General features: G+C 42.3%; 1 long non-coding RNA gene across 1 annotated transcript in view; it reads left to right on the forward strand.

Annotated features, from left to right (window-relative positions):
- The window catches only part of LOC137527522 (uncharacterized), a 32,499-nt gene extending 22,917 nt beyond the window's left edge, over positions 1 to 9,582 (forward strand). Inside the window, exons 2-3 of the long non-coding RNA XR_011023172.1 lie at positions 5,472 to 5,577; positions 9,504 to 9,582. This is a non-coding gene — a long non-coding RNA (uncharacterized lncRNA). The remainder of the gene's footprint in view (positions 1 to 5,471; positions 5,578 to 9,503) is intronic.
- Positions 9,583 to 9,932: the final 350 nt, after the last annotated feature.

Here is a 9,932-nt window from a genome sequence, read left to right on the forward strand (position 1 = left end):
GGTGGAGTCGTGAACACTGACCTTAATTGAGGCAAGTGAGGCCTGCAGTTCTTTAGATGTTGTCCTAGGGTCTTTTGTGGCCTCTCGGATGAGTTTTCTCTGTGCTCTTGGGGTAATATTGGTCGGCCGGCCACTCCTAGGAAGGTTTATCACTGTTCCATGTTTTTGCCATTTGTGGATAATGGCTCTCACTGTGGTTCGCTGGAGTCCCAAAGCTTTAGAAATGGCTTTATAATCTTTACCAGACTGATAGATCTCAATTACAGTACTTTTGTTCTCATTAGTTCCTGAATTTCTTTGGATCTTGGCATGATGTCTAGCTTTTGAGGTGCTTTTGGTCTACTTCTCTGTGTCAGATAGCTCCTATTTAAGTGATTTTTTGATTGAAACAGGTGTGGCAGTAATAAGGCCAGGGGGTGACTACAGAAATTGAACTCAGGTGTGATAAACCACAGTTAAGTTATTTTTTAACAAGGGGGGCAATCACTTTTTCACACAGGGCCATGTAGATTTGGAGTTTTTTTTCTCGCTAAATAATAAAAACCATCATTTAAAACTGCATTTTGTGTTCAACTATGTTATCTTTGACTAATAGTTAACGGTTTTTGATGAGCAGAAACATTTAAGGCTGGTTTCACAGTGGGACGTTACAGGCGCACGTTAGAGCAGCCTGTAACGCACCCCACCGCACAGCAATGAAAAATCAATGGGCTGTTCACAGTGCCCACGTTGCGTTACTCAGTAACGCTGCGCCATAACAGAACGTACTGCATGCAGTACTTTATAAGCGGCAGAACCGCGTTAGACTGCTTGCACATGCGCAGTAATGTTGGGGAGGAGCGGAGAGCGGCCAAGCACATGGCTAATTAATATTCACTGCACTCAGTGACTGTGCAGTGTTTACTTCCTGGATTGGCTGGGCGGGACCATGTGATGCCGCATGCGTCCAAGAGTGCGCATCACGGCATCACGGACGCCAGAGTGAGCTGCACAACGCAGCTCACTCTGACGTCCACATTAGAGAGCACCAGGTGTTGCGTTAGGGGCACGTTATGCGACCATAACGTCCTCTAAAACGCAACGTCCTGGTGTGAAACCAGCCTAAGTGTGACAGACATGCAAATGAATAAGAAATCAGGAAGGGGGCAAATAGTTTTTCACACCACTGTATATATGTATGTATGTATGTATATATATATATATATATATATATATATATATATATATATATATATATATATATATATATATATATATGTATGTATATATATATATATATATGTGTGTGTGTGTGTGTATGTGTATATATATGTACAGGATCTTCTCCAAAAATTAGCATATTGTGATAAAGTTCATTATTTTCTGTAATGTACTGATAAACATTAGCTCATACAGCTCATGAAAACCCAAAATTCCTATCTCAAAAAATTAGCATATTTCATCCGACCAATAAAAGAAAAGTGTTTTTAAAACAAAAAAAGCCATCCTTCAAATAATTATGTTCAGTTATGCACTCAATACTTGGTCGGGAATCCTTTTGCAGAAATGACTGCTTCAATGCGACGTGGCATGGAGGCAATCAGCCTGTGGCAGGTGTTATGGAGGCCCAGGATGCTCGAAAATCTTTATGGAGATGAAGATTTCATTTTTCAGCACGACCTGGCACCTGCTCAAAGTGTCAAAACCACTGGTAAATGGTTTACTGACCATGGTATTACTGTGCTCAATTGGCCTGCCAACTCACCTGACCTGAACCCCATAGAGAATCTGTGGGATATTGTGAAGAGAAAGTTGAGAGATGCAAGACCCAACACTCTGGATGAGCTTAAGGCCACTATCGAAGCATCCTGGGCCTCCATAACACCTGAGCAGTGCCACAGGCCGATTGCCTCCATGCCATGCCGCATTGAAGCAGTCATTTCTGCAAAAGGATTCCCGACCAAGTATTGAGTGCATAACTGAACATAATTATTTGAAGGTTTACTTTTATTGGTCGGATGAAATATGCAAATTTTTGGAGATAGGAATTTTGGGTTTTCATGAGCTGTATGCCAAAATCATCAATATTAAAACAATAAAAGGCTAGAACTACTTCAGTTGTGTGTATTTGAATCTAAAATATATGAAAGTCTAATGTTTATCAGTACATTACAGAAAATAATGAACTTTATCACAATATGCTAATTTTTTTAGAAGATCCTGTATGTATATATATATATATATATATATGTGTGTAATATATATATATATATATATATATATATATATATATATATATATATATATATATATATATATATATATATATATATATATATATATATATATATATATATATATATATATATAGCAGCATTACTGACTAGTGAGGTAAATAAGTGTTCCGCATTTACCTCCAGCTCTGACCAGCTGGTACCCCACACTTTCCATGTGGTAACGTATTGACAGATGTAGCAGACAGCCAATAGGGAGGTTTGATCGGATACCCTGGAGGGTGGGACTTCACACAGCAGAGCATGGGAAGGAGACATATTCTAAGTTTTCTCTGCATCCTTTTAAATGCAAATATCTGAATACTCATACAGAAGGGCTCCCCCTAGTGGCTGCAGCACATCTACAGGGATGCCGAGGATGCACTGGACAGAAAAAACAGACTTATGCACAGACTCACAACTTTCTGCCTGACCTGCTCCACAGCTGGTAAGGGCTTGGTGAACTAAAACATGATTCCTCGGTAAATCACCAAACTTCTACCGTATGCATGTTTTGTAAATTTGGTGAAAAAAAAAATGTAACATACAGAATGCGGTATTTTACCGACCTAAATTATTTTACTGAACTGCACTTAGCGAATTGAGGCTTTTGTCTCTGTAGTACTTCCCACATAATTTGCCACAAGTGTTCTGATGCCACTGACTGTCTGCACGTTTGTATCTGACACACTACTGAAGCTAACATCATCTCGTAAATGCATTTTCTGTAAAGTCAATAAGGATAGCAGCTTCCTTGTTAGCCATCAGAAATAGCAGCACGTTTTAAATCAGGATGATACCAAAAAGAAAAAAGTTTATTACTCCTGTGGGTTTGCCCTTACTCTGCTGCTTCGCATTATCCTGACTCAAAGCTTCCTGCTTAAAGAGACACTGAAGTCTCATAAAAATCTTTATTTCAAAAATGTCTTTCACATGATAGCCCTAACTAAAGTGCCACATTCCCACGGCTGAAGTCTAACTAAACCACCCCCTAACTCTTCCACGCAAAATGCACGACTTTCTTGGCTGTGGATTTTGCTGCTGGAGGAGGCAGAGCTTTCAGCCGCAGCTCTGCCTCCTTACTCGTCAATCAGCGCATATCTCCGCCTCTCCCCCGCCCCTCTCAGTGAAGGAAGAGTGAGAGGGGCGGGCAGAGGTGGCGATCCAGGCACTGATAGATGCGTGGAGAGGCAGAGCTGCAGCTGAAAGCTGCAAAATCCACGACCAAGAAAGTCGTGGATTTTGCGGGGGAGTGGTGGTGGTGGTGGGGGGGGGGGGTGTAGTTAGATTTCAGCCGCGGGAATGCAGCATTAGGGCTATCATGTTAAAGACAGTTTTGAAATAAAAAGACCAAAATTACTTACGGTAATTTCTTTTCCAGAAGTCGGAAGGACAGCAACCTGAGACTTGTCTCCATCCACACACACACACTGGACAGGAGCTAGATAAAAAAATATATAAATATATATATATATATATATATATATATATATATATATATATATATATATATATATATATATTTTCAGTGCAGTTATAAGTTTAGTGATTTGGCATTTGACAAGGTGATCGGTAAAATCAGCTTTGCATAGTGAATTGAGGCCCAAGGACCAGCACAACTGCAAGGTAAGCAGTTTAAAAGTAAAAGAAAACCATGATAAAACCTGTTTTTTGTCCCATTGTACTGTAAGAGGCAGCAGGTTTGTTGTAGGGGTTGTATATGGCTATGTAGAAAATGGGATGGGGTAAGCGGATGGAGTATGAGTAAAAAGTTATAATGGAATTGCAGATTATTTCAAATGGTTCCAAACTTAATGCTACAGTAATTGTATGAACATTTATGCAGCTTGGAAATGGTCCACTTCCACTGCATAACATTTGCACAGAACTATTTTAAAATGAACCAGAGACTAAGGCCTCGATTCATCAAGACTTATCGAATCAATTAACGACAGCTCTGTAAAATACCGAACTCCCTAAGTTGATTTCAGGATTTATCAAAGTTATCTACAGCAGTTAGCGAGCATTCGGTAATCATTCGTCAATGATGCGATAAAATGGAAGAAAATGAAAGTGGGCGTGGTTTAGCGTTACATTTAGGATTAGTTATCTCCTTCACTGCTCTGTCGTTATTCCTGTCAGAGCATTGCTGATAGAGAAGATGGAGCCATTTGAAGTGGTTATGTATCAGCTGAGAGTGATTCAAAGGCGCAGAAGGGCAAGAATAATGTCTAGAACCATATCAATTTGCAAGAGAATGTATTTATTTGCTATACCAGGACATCTGCATTTCTCTTGAATCATCTTATAAGAGAACACAGGCAGTGGCAGGGTTAACTAAATTGCTAGCTGCACTACATTTTTTCAGATTCCTATGAAGCCATAGCTGGCGAAATTGTGGGATTGTCCCAAGCCACTTCAAGAATCCTGGTTCAGGTGTTAAGCCCTATTCGGAATGTTGCTACGTGGTGTTCAAAGGACTGCCTTTTTACCCACAATTCCACGGGAATCCTATGGCCGTGTGTTAAATTACCGCTGTAAAATGGAAATATCGACACGTTAACGAATGTTTACCGCATTGTTATCGATATTTTATCGAATTCGCACCGAATGCGGAAAAACCTTGATGAATACAACTAGAAATCAATATACTTCGAATTCGGTAATTTAACGAACTTAAAAAGTTATCGCAAAGACAATGATGAATCGAGGCCTAAGCACCCTTATGTATTTTACTATATATATATATATATATATATATATATATATATATATATCAGTGGGAACATTAGAAAACGCCTACCCTGCTTTCTGTTTCATCCTTCACTGTTCAGCCTGCCTGTTATCAGCCCAGATAAAATCCCTGACTGAGCATTCAGCCTGGCTTTGCTCAGGAATCATTATAGTGGAGTCTGTCTTCTCTGATGATGTCTTTCAAGCCTGCCCCCTGCTGGCTCTGCTATAATGACTTAGTTATGATTCCTGAGCAAAGCCAGACTGAATGCTCAGTCGGGCATTTTATCAGGGCCATAACAGGCAGGGTGAACAGTGAAAGATGAAACAGAAAGCAGGGTAGGTGTTTTCTAATGTTCCCACTGATATATATGGTAAAATACATGAGGGTGCTTCGTCTCTGGTTCACTTTAATCTCATTGATCGTCCTTAGTTTGTAGTAGGATCAGTTTTTTGTTTTAATGTTTTTCACTTTCTCCCATACAGGTGAACGTCCCTAAAACCCGCAGGACCTACTGCAAAAAATGTGGTAAGCATCAGTCACATAAAGTTACCCAGTACAAGAAGGGTAAAGATTCTCTGTATGCCCAAGGTAAGAATAGCAGATTAAAACCATCCTAAACTGTTGAAACAAAAAATTGCTTGGTTGTGGCATAGTCCCTCGCAGGGCTGTGGAGTCGGAGTCGTGGAGTCAGGCAATTTTGGATGCCTGGAGTCGGGAAACGATGCTCCGACTCCGAATGAATTTGTAACTGTAATTAAAATAGAAAATATGATAAAATGTTCTATTTCTCAGATAATAGTCATTACAAATAATGTATATATACAGTATATATACAGTAATAGCTGTGCTTAGTCCACAAAAATGAAATAAACCAATCAAAATTAGTTACTTGTGCTGCTTCAATAAAGCAGTCCCCGTATTTTTAAGGTCAGATATACATATCTGATTGTGACTGTATATATGATGTGTACACAGGAATCTCTTATATATACTAAATAACATGAATTATGTAAGAATAAAGCCTGATGTGTAGCTGTGTCACTAATAGAGATGGTCAACGAGATGGAAATATTTCTGCATTGATGCTGATTTATGCAAATGTATGCACTCCCTTTGCTGATGAAATCAAATAATTTGATAAGTTGTTAAAATTTGGTTTGGTGACTACAAATTAAAGGGTAACTGAGACTGATGAAATGTAAAGTTTTATACATACCTGGTAATTCAGCCAGTCAGCGATGTCCAGCCACATGCCGCTCCCACAGCCAGGAACATTTTGCACCCGCGCAATAGTGCTGCACAGGTGTAGTATGCTCCTGGCGGCGGAGTGTGTGCATGCGCACTACGCCCGACTGGCTCAAGTACCTGAACTCATAGCAGAAGATCCAGGTGGTGGAGGAGGACAACGAGGGACTGATTATCCTGAAGGCGGCTGGAGGAAGCCCCAGGTATGTATAAAACTTTAATTTCATCTGTCTCAGGTTTACTTTGTTACACAGTAGTACTATACTCTACATATGCACTCCCCACAGAGCTGCAGGGAATCCACTGAGAATGCTGTGCACATTGAACACAGAGGTGTTGTCTGTTTACAATCTCCTCATTCCCCTGCAGAGTACCTGCACATCATTCTTACATGTACCCACACTTACATTGCCTAGGGCCTGATAGATGTTCTTTGTTCCGGTTTGTACCTTTTACAAGTACTCTTGCCAAGGACTAGTTTTAGTCTAAAGGGAATAAATATAGTAGTCTACATATCCTTAGTTGTCTTGTAAAATTCCTAAGTGTTGGCAGTCAAGAGACTGCCAAATGATACAGTCCCATGGACCCGGATCCTTTAGGACAGGGGTCCCCAACCACCGGGCCGCGGCCCACTGCCGGTCCGTTGGCAGTTTCCTGTTGCCTTATGAGCGGGCGGCCGCTTACGGATTTCCCCCGGCGCCGCTCTCCTTCAGTATCTCCGATAACAGCAGCGCGTCTTGCGGAGGAGGGAAGGAAGCGTGGCGGCGGTTGCCATGGTAGCGGCGTAGCATATTGCCGCTACAGGAAGCCGCTGCCCCGCCTCCTTCCCTCCTCCGCAAGACGTGCTGCTGTATCGGAGTTACTGAAGGAGAGCGGCGCCTGGGGGAATCTGGAAGCGGCCGCCCGCTCATAAGTTAACAGAAGCGGCGGCCGCGGGGGCACCACCTCCCTATACTGGGCACTTTACTAGCCATGCTGGGCAGTATACTAGCCATGCTGGGCACTATACTAGCTATACTGGGGCACTATACTAGCTATACTGGGGCACTATACTAGCCATGCTGGGGCACTATACTAGCCATGCTGGGGCACTATACTAGCCATGCTGGGGCACTATACTAGCCATGCTGGGCACTATACTAGCCATGCTGGGCACTATACTAGCCATGCTGGGGGGGCACTATACTAGCTATGCTGGGCACTATACTAGCCATGCTGGGCACTATACTAGCCATGCTGGGCACTATACTAGCCATGCTGGGCACTATACTAGCCATGCTGGGCACTATACTAGCCATCCTGGGCACTATACTAGCCATGCTGGGCAGTATACTAGCCATGCTGGGCACTATACTAGCCATCCTGGGGCACTATACTAGCCATGCTGAGCACTATACTAGCCATCCTGGGGCACTATACTAGCCATGCTGAGCACTATACTAGCCATCCTAGGGCACTATACTAGCCATGCTGGGCACTATACTAGCCATGCTGGGGCACTATACTAGCCATGCTGGGGCACTATACTAGCCATGCTGGGGCACTATACTAGCCATGCTGGGGCACTATACTAGCCATGCTGGGGCACTATACTAGCCATGCTGGGCACTATACTAGCCATGCTGGGGCACTATACTAGCCATGCTGGGGCACTATACTAGCCATGCTGGGGCACTATATATACTAGCTATACTGGTCCACTACCTACCTATACTGGGCACTTTACTAGCCATGCTGGGCACTATACTAGCCATGCTGGGCACTATACTGGGGCAACTATACTACTATACTAGCCATACTGGGGCAACTAAACTCCCTATACTGGGGCAACTATACTAGTCATGCTGCCGCACCCAACCCCCCCCCCCCCCCAATAACCCGCTGCGCACAACACTGTCCACTAGGCCGCACACCACCCACATCCTCCCCCTGACCCCTCCCACCGCCATCCCTCCCCCCCCCCCCCCCCCCCCCCCCCGGTCCCCGGAGCAAAATTTGGTCAGAAAGCAGTCCCCGGGCCGGAAAAGGTCGGGTACCCCTGCTTTAGGGGCTATGGGCTCTATTCACAAAACTTCTCATGCATGACTTAACGGTATTTATCAGGTAATTAATAAAAATAACCTTTTAACACTTTTACAAGCAAAATAATTACTCAAAGTAATTTGTTCCTGATTAACTTTATTTCAATATTACTTTTCTTACCTAAGTATATTATATTTGCTCTTTGGGAGTTTAAAAATGTAACATAGATAAGGTGAAAACAGGTTAAAAAGCTTTGTGAATTATGCACTAAATGTCTTGTAGTCCCCTTGCTGGATCTGGAATACTTTCAAAATGTTTCTGTGATTGCCTCACAGAGGGGTGGAGAAAATGTGCTACCATCTTTTGTAAAAATGTATATGGCAAATACGCTTTATGGAAAACTATTGCTGCCTTTGCCCTTGACCCTTTCTCCTTATTACCAGTAAAGGTAATAAGATAATCTCCAATGATAAAGGCAGTGAAATGTAATAGCTGTTATGATTACTTTTCTCAATGGACTGAACAAGGTGGTTCTATTACAGCTTTTTGTTGATTTAGACATTTTTGATTTATTACTTGCAACAAATCATGAAGTAAACCTCTGATAGGGTCGTAGACCACCAAAATATAAATTTTGTGCTAGTGTCCAATTTTTGCTACTAAAGGACTATAGAACTCTTATGTAGATATAAAACTTAAAGGGAATGTCCAAGCAAAATAAAAAAATGAGTTTCACTTACCTGGGGCTTCTATCAGCCCCATGCAGCCATCCTGTGCCCTCGTAGTCACTCTCTGCTGCTCCAGTCCCCCGCTGGCAGCTTGCCGACCTCGGACGTCGGCGGGACGCATTGCGTACATTTTTACGCATTCCCGCTAGTGCAGGAACATTTTTACGCATTACTGGTTCAATGCGTAAAAATTTACGCATTGAACCAGTAACGCGTAAAAATGTATGTATTAATGTTTCTACACTATCAGGAATGCGTAAAAATGTACGCAATGCGACCCGCCAACCTCCGAGGTCGGCAAGCTGCCAGCGGGGGACTGGAGCAGCAGTGAGTGACTACGAGGGCACTGGATGGCTGCATGGGGCTGGTAGAAGCCCCAGGTAAGTGAAACTCATTTTTTTATTTTGCTTGAACCTTCCCTTTAAATATATGGGCTACCCCCATTCGGAATCAATCAAGTTGCTTTGTTCACAAATATTGATGCTACTTTACTAATTTTGTTTCTCTGCTTTCTTCCAGGGACAAGTTATTCAATTCTAAGTTCCTGCATTATAAATCATATTTGGAAACCACTTTCAGTAAACTATTGCTAAACTGCCTTGCATGAGTGTTTTTTGTTTCTTAATATTTTTTTTATTTTGTAAAACACCACCACTGAATGAATGAATGACTAAATGTGACTTGCCTGAAAAATATTATTAATAGTCATTGGTTTAATCTCACCTGACTGCTTTGGCGGTTGTTGGTGCAAGACATGTCTGACAAAAGGTACAAAGCCCAGCCTCTTTAAGCGGATCCGAGATGAAAAACTACTGTTTCTCCTAAAGTAAGACATCCCCTGAGAATAAGCTCTAGCAGGAATTCCTAGCATGCTTGAAATTTAAGACATCCCCTGAATATAAGCCCTAGCAGCAGCCCACATGACCCCAGCAAGTCACGCCCAATACA

This window comes from Hyperolius riggenbachi, chromosome 8 (assembly GCF_040937935.1).
Source record: "Hyperolius riggenbachi isolate aHypRig1 chromosome 8, aHypRig1.pri, whole genome shotgun sequence".
NCBI classification, from domain to species: Eukaryota; Metazoa; Chordata; class Amphibia; order Anura; family Hyperoliidae; genus Hyperolius; species Hyperolius riggenbachi.